Source organism: Mixophyes fleayi, chromosome 1, assembly GCF_038048845.1.
Source record: "Mixophyes fleayi isolate aMixFle1 chromosome 1, aMixFle1.hap1, whole genome shotgun sequence".
NCBI classification, from domain to species: domain Eukaryota; kingdom Metazoa; phylum Chordata; class Amphibia; order Anura; family Limnodynastidae; genus Mixophyes; species Mixophyes fleayi.
In genome coordinates, this window is record NC_134402.1 from 437999504 (window position 1) to 438007434 (window position 7931).

Here is a 7931-nt window from a genome sequence, read left to right on the forward strand (position 1 = left end):
GCTAACAATAGGAACATAAAGGCTCATCTCAAATTTGCCAGAAAACAAATTGATAACTCCAAAGCCAAGGGCTAATGTTCTGTGGACTGACGAATCAAAAATTTGAACTTTTTGGAAGACATAGGTCCCGTTACATCTGGCGTCAAGCTAACACAGCATTTCACAATAAGAACATCATACCAACAGTCAAACATGGTTGTGGCAGTGTGATGGTGTGTGATTGCTTTACTGCTTCAGGATATGGCCACCAACCATTATTGACGGAATAATGAATTCTGGTCTCTACCAAAAAATTCTGAGGAAGAATGTCTGGTCATCAGTCCGTGATCTGAAGCTCAAGTGCAATTGAGTTATGCAACAAGACAATGATCCAAAGCACAATAGCAAGTCCACCTCTGAATGGCTCAAAAGAAGCAAAATTAAGGTTTTGGAGTGGCCTAGTCAAATTCCTGACTTGAATCCAATTGAGATGCTGTGACAGGACCTTAAACGGGCAATTCATGCTCGAAAACCATCCAGTGTGGCTGAATAAAAGCAATTCTGCAAAGAAGAGTGGCCCAAAACTCCTCCGCAGCGATGTGAAATACTTATCCCCAGTTATCGGAAGTATTTGGATTCAGTGTTTGCTGCTAAAGGTGGCCCAACCATTTATTAAGTTTATAGGGGCAGTTAATTTTTTACATGGGTGATATAGGTGATGGATAACTGTTTTCCTTCCATGAAATGACCATTTAAAACTGTATTTAGTGCTTATTCAGGTTGTCTTTGTGTTATATTCAATTTTGTTTGAAGATCTGAAATTATTTAGTGTGAGTAATATGTTAAAATAGAAGAAATCAGGAAGGGGGCAAAAAACTTTTTCACACCACTGTAATATTGTTAATTTTATAATAGGTATTGTGACTATACTATCTTGTCCGTTCCTTCTTCAGAGCAGCTTTGCTTACTCCGGAAAAAATTTGAGATGTTTCTACCATCATGCGTCCATATTTGTGAACAAATTTGTCTCAGTCACGTCAGAGACTTCAGTTGAATACAAAACTGCCCATTATGATGATGATGATATGATTATGAAACTCCCTATATAACCCAACAGATATTTACCAGTTTATATGTTTACATACATGTAAAATGAGTTGGCCATGCCAATGTTTCGATGTCAACTGAGTGTGTGAGTTTTGGTCTGAAGTACAGAAATGAGATTTTAATTAGGGGGTGCATTCACATGACTTACTGTGGATATATTCATAGAAATACAATTTATTAAAACAAACACATCAATAAAAACACTTATCATGAGCACATATAAAATCACTGTCAACTTGAGCGTAATCAAATAACATAATAAACAATACAGTTGGCAATACTGTTATCATCATAAGCACATCATATTGCTCAAATGGCCCAAAAAAGTCAATTAGGAGAAGGGAAAACTTATGTATTGTCCACATAAATTCAACCCAGTGACTGGTAGTAGAAGCTTGCCATAAGCAAACATCATTCACAAGGTATTTACAAGTGATATTTGCTATGGTCAGCTTCTACAGTCATGGCCAAAAGTCTCGAGAATGACACAAGTATTGGTTTTTACAAAGTTTGCTGACTTCAGTGTTTTTAGACCTTTTTGTCAGATGTTGCTATGGTATACTGAAGTAAAATTACGTTTTTGGGCGCCCTGAAGCCTTCTTCACAATTATTGAATCTCTCTCCTTGCAGTTCTTGATGATCCGATAAATGGTTGATTTAGGAGCAATCTTACTAGCAGCAATATGACTGCACGTGTTTCCTTGCAGGTAACTATGGTTAACAGAGGAAGAACAATGATTACATGCACCACCCTCCTTTTAAAGCTTCCAGTCTGTTATTCTACCTCAATCAGCATGACAGAGTCATCTTCAGCCTTGTCCTCGTCAATCCTCTCACCTCTGTTAATGAGAGAATCACTAACCTGATGTCAGCTGGTCCTTTTGTGACAGGGCTGAAATGCAGTGGAAATGATATTTTTGGGGCAAAGTTCATTGTCATCAAATTCTGGAGTATATGCAAATTGCCATCATAAAACTGAGGCAGCAGGCTTTGTGAAAAGTAATATTTCTGTCATTCTCAAAACTTTTGGCCATGACTGTGCTCCAAGTCCTCCTCCTCGGCGCTACACCTCCTGAAGAACCCTGGTATTCCGCCCAATCCTCTCTGTTTCATGCTCGGATCACCATCTTCTAACTCCCATAATCCTTTAATCATCATCCAACCATTTAATCCTGTTCCTGCTTTTCTGACGCTGTCCTCGGGTTCTCGTTCTTCGCTATCCTGTTTTCCAGCAGTCTTATCACATCCCCTAACCATTTGAGCCTATTTGCTTTTATTTCGGACACTACTTCTGGTTTGTTATAAAGAACGCTCAGTTCATCTCGTCTCCTTCATGTTTAGGGCCAAAAATTCCTTCCTCTCCCATCTGCTTGTGAGTTCATCATAGGTGGTTTATTGTCCAGGCTTCTGAACCATAGATCACTACTGGCCTCACCATAATATGGTAGACGGTCAGTATTAAGTTTCTACTAAGGCTACGAGTCTTAAAGACTTTCTGCAGAGTTAGGTAGCTCCTGTAACCTGGTGCAATTCTTGATCTGCTTATCTCATGTTATTATCCTCTGTAATAACTGATCCATCATACTGAAAGCCTGTCTTCTCCTAGCTGTAAGCATATCATGGGTTTTTGGACCGATTCACTTTCGTTTCCATCCTGTTTTCGGTCCTTCCTCAAGCAGTTAGTAAGATAGCATAACAATGTCAAGAGCATAATAAAGCTTTTATATTATCCTGTTAAATAATGTTCTACCGGAGTTGCTTTGACCTACTTTTCTCTTAAATTTTTACAAGGTAATATTAAACAATAACATTGACAAACCATCACCCTGCCTCAATCTTTGGTTTAACTTCAAATTCCTTTGATAATCCTCCCTGTACTTTCACCTATCGTCTTATGGAGGGTCACTTGGACTAATCTTATCAGCTTCGCTGGTACCCAAGCTCTTTCACAGCACAGTATAATTTCTCCTTCTTAACGTTGTCATAGGCTTGATTAAAGTCGATGAACAGTTGGTGAAATTCAACATTATTCCATAATGTACTTGACAGTGAAAACCTGATCTGTGGTAGCCCTAGTAACCCGAAAGACACTTTGATAATCTCCCAAAATCCGTTCTCCTCTTATCTTAGCTAGTCAGATAAGTTGGTGGATATGTGACGCAAGCTGCTCTGTACGTAATCATTCCTACTGTAACTTTATCTATGTTCTGCAGGCTCTGTGTTATTTTTAAGTCGTCTAACCGCAATTTTAACTTCCTCTAGTGTGTTTGTTCCTGCTCATCCAAGATAGCCACATCCACATTCATTGCCCCCTGTTCAATAATTTTTTAAAAGATTCGGACCATCTATTAAGTATCTGCTCTTTTCCACCAACAAGGTTCCCATCTTTATCCTTGCAGAATGTGGTTCGTGGTTGAAGCCCATCTTCATATCTTTAATTCTTATATGGAAATTCCTCATCTCATGTCTACTATTCTGCTCTTCAATCGAAAACTTCTCGCATTACCTATTCTTTCTTCTGCCCTCTATGGGCCTGATTCATCAAAGCACGTATTCTGAGCAGGACCCACGTTCAGTATAATACGCACATATTTTGGCTTTGCGTACTTACTAATTCAGGGAAGCGCGGATCTCAAGATACGTGTGCTGTTGAATTCGGGTCTGATGTACTCGTCTACATAAGACACTGCAGGATACATCCAATACCTCTGTGGATTACACATTTGCAAAAGAACACACAGGAAAATAAAAAAATTATTGAATTAATTCATTTTTTCAGTGTCAATAACGTACCACGCCATTTTGTTGATTGTACATGTATAACCTGTATATGTGTTTAAAACTCAATAAAGCTTAAATTTAAAAAAAAATAATAAAAAAATGATTGAATTAATGTTACCTGCTAATAATAAAGGCATTAATGATAAAACAGTTAAACAAAACAAAGAAAAAATACCTTTATTAGAATGTTGTTAGTGTCTACTAAGCATAAAATAATTTTTTACAGTTGCTCCTGATTGTAAACGCAATATATAGCATGCATACGAGACTGTCATCACTACTGGTCATGAACTAGCCCTAGTATAGTTATCCTGCATTAATCATCAAACCATCCCCGTCTCTCTGCCACCTCTCCGAACTCAGCTGCTTTCTGTATTACCTCTTACGTCATCTTCCATTTCCCTCTATTCTCCTGGTGGCCGTTTTCTATTTCCTTTTCAAACCGATGTCTCATTTCTTCATCCTTAAGCTTTGTGTCATTATACCTAGGGACCTACTTTCTCTTAGCAACTCTATAAAAGGCTATTCGCTGTTTGTACTTCCCCCTCACAAGAAGTGGTACAAACCTGCTCCTGCTCCCCTGCAGCTCCCCCAGTCACTAGACTAAAGTTATGTGGACAATACAGAAGTTTTTCCCTCTCCTAGATGTTTTTTTTTAGGGAATTTGAGCACTATGATATGCTTATGTCATTTGGTGAGGTTGAGGATGTCAGTGTTAGCCTGTGATTTATATGAGATTATGAAGTGTTTTATTGATATGTATTTTTGAATAAATTATATTTTTATGATTGCTTACATATATTTTTATATATATTTCCATCCAACGCGTACCATTTAGCGCTGTTGCTATATTAATTTGTCGATTCCCTGCTTTGCAGGATGGCGCACGGGATCTTATATAGACGGGTGTGTGCCTTTGCAAATCATGTCCAATCAACTGAATTTACCACAGGTGGACTCCAATTAAGCTGTAGGAACATCTCAAGGATGATCAGTGGAAACAGGATGCACCGGAGTTCAATCCAAGCTTCACGGCAAAGGCTGCTAATACTTATGTACATGTGATTTCTTAGGTTTTTATTTTTAATAAATATGCAAAAATCTCAAAAACAACTTTTTTCATGTTGTCATTATGGGGTATTGTGTGTAGAATTTTGAGGGACAAAAAGGAATTTATTCCATTTTAAAATTAGGTTGTAACATAACAAAATGTGGAAAAAGTGAAGCGCTGTGAATACTTTCTGGATGCACTGTATTTATATATATATATATATATATTACATGGTAATACAGGTTAACTGATTACAGACAAATGGTGTGTATTACGGAGCTGAATAATAGTGTTTATACAGTTGTATGCAAAAAGTGTGTTTACCCCATGTTTTCACTGCACCTCAGCAGGGTACAAACTTAAATATGGAATAAGTCTGCAGTTTCTTAGCATCACCTCCTTCTGCAAGAGTAACAGCTTCCAAGCCAAATATTTGTTACACTGCATGCTTGAAATATCCGATAATTTTAAATAATATTTAAATCTGGTGACTGTGAAGGCCATTCCAAAACCTTAGTCTTTTGTTTCTGTATGTACTTCATGGTTAACATTGGATATTTAAAAAAATTATTTATACCTCAAACTCTTTTCAGCTTCAATCTCTTAACTTGACGAGAACTCATTGGCTCTTAAGATTTGTTGATAAGTACCTGAACTCATTCTGTCTTCCACATGGACAATATTTCCTGTGCCACTGGCTGCCACACAACCCCAAAGCATAACAGATCCATCCCCATGCTTAATGGTTGGCTAGGTGTTCTTTTCATTCAATGCTTCCCCTGATATTTTTTTGGGACTTCCAGATTTTTCTTAACTTCAACAGTTTTACCCTAAACTTAATTTCTTACTGCTGTTTCTGGAAACTCCAAGCTGGAAGCATTTTTTTATTTGCTTTGTACCAGTCAATTATCTCTATTTTCATGTTTTCAGCCGGTTGCTTGGAGGAGCCCACGGTTGTTGAGAGTAGGCACAATATCCTTAGAGGTTAGAAGGGTCTGAGTACGTATTCAAATCTGGAACAGTCTTCACCCTAATCTAAGTCCTAGCGAGTTAATCAAAATTTAAGGCTTTAAAAAAAAAATAAAAAAATATTTATGAATCAACTGGAAGGGTGCACACACCACGTTCTTTCATTCTTTTGCTTTTTTACAATCTGGTAAATTAAGCAAATACATAATAATTATATATTTAAACAAGCAGGAGGTATGTCATGTTTAAGCCTGTACCCTGCACTGTATGGATTGGTGAAAGGCAGGGCCAGTGATGTCATAGTAATTTAGATGTCTGTATTCTCAACTTTTTAAACAATAGGACACGGTGATGAATGCGGTTAAACCAAGTAAGAGTAACACTGAACACTGAATTTTACCTTCATGGTTCTTATAAAAATAAATAAATGGGTATTTACTGGTCCTTTAAAGACAGGCATTGAATAATTTATCACAAGCTGCTTAAATTAAAAAGGACTTTTGTTATTCATGTCAAAATTATTAGAGCATTCACAGGTTGAGTAAGCAATTCTGCATAGGATATGAAGAGAGTCAGTATATCAAGGCAAAATTTAACCAATTGAGGGGCAAAATGATTAAAGGGTTTGTCAACATTTGGAAAATTTCTGCTTAAAAAAACATGACTCACATATAATGACAAGTCCCTGTTACCTGCACCGGAGATCTGGCTTGTGCTGCTGGAAGACTGACTTGGTCCATTGTTCTTCAACTGAGCTCTATGGAAGAGCTACTAACGGATTGCTCTATGGATGAGGTATGGACAGATTGCTATGGAGAAGAGCTACTAACGGATTGCTCTATGAATGAGATATGGACGGATTGCTCTATGGAAGAGCTAAGCACAGACTGCTCTATGGAAGAGCTATGAATGGATTGCTCTATGGATGAGGTATGGACGCATTGCTATGTAGAAGAGTATGAACCGACTGTTCCATGGAATAGCTATGGATGGGTTAATTTATGGAAGAACTATGGACAGATTGCTGTATGGAAGGAATATGAACAGAATGCTACGTGGAAAAGCTATAAACAAAATGTTACGTGGAAGATCTATGAACGGGCTGGCTGCTCCATGGAAGAACTATGGACGCATTGCTCTATAGATGAGGTATGAACAGATTGCTATGTGGAAGAGCTATGGACGCATTTGTCTATGTTAGATCTATAGATGGATTGCTCTATTTTAGATCTATAGATGGATTGCTCTATGGATGAGCTATGGACAGACTGCTATGTGGAAGAGCTATGGATGCATTGGTCTATGTTAGATCTATAGATGGATTGCTCTATGGAAGAGCTATGGACGCATTGCTCTATGGATGAGCTACAGATGGATTGCTCTATGGATGAGCTAAAGATGGATTGCTCTATGGATGAGCTACAGATGGATTGCTCTGCTCTATGGATGAGCTACAGATGGATTGCTCTGCTCTATGGATGAGCTACAGATGGATTGCTCTATAGAGATATAAATGGACTGCTCTATGGATGAGCTATAGATGGATTGCTCTATGGAAGAGCTATGGACGCATTGCTCTATGGAAGAGCTATGGACGCATTGCTCTATGGATAAGCTATGGACGCATTGCTCTATGGATAAGCTATGGACGCATTGCTCTATGGATAAGCTATGGACGCATTGCTCTATGGATGAGCTATGGACGCATTGCTCTATGGATGAGCTACGGATGCATTGCTCTATGGAAGAGCTATGGACGCATTGCTCTATGGAAGAGCTATGGACGTATTGCTCTATGGATGAGCTATGGACGCATTGCTCTATGGATAAGCTATGGACGCATTGCTCTATGGATGAGCTACAGATGGATTGCTCTGCTCTATGGATGAGCTACAGATGGATTGCTCTGCTCTATGGATGAGCTACAGATGGATTGCTCTGCTCTATGGATGAGCTACAGATGGATTGCTCTATGGATGAGCTATAGCTGGATTGCTCTATAGAGATATAAATGGACTGCTCTATGGATGAGCTATAGATGGAT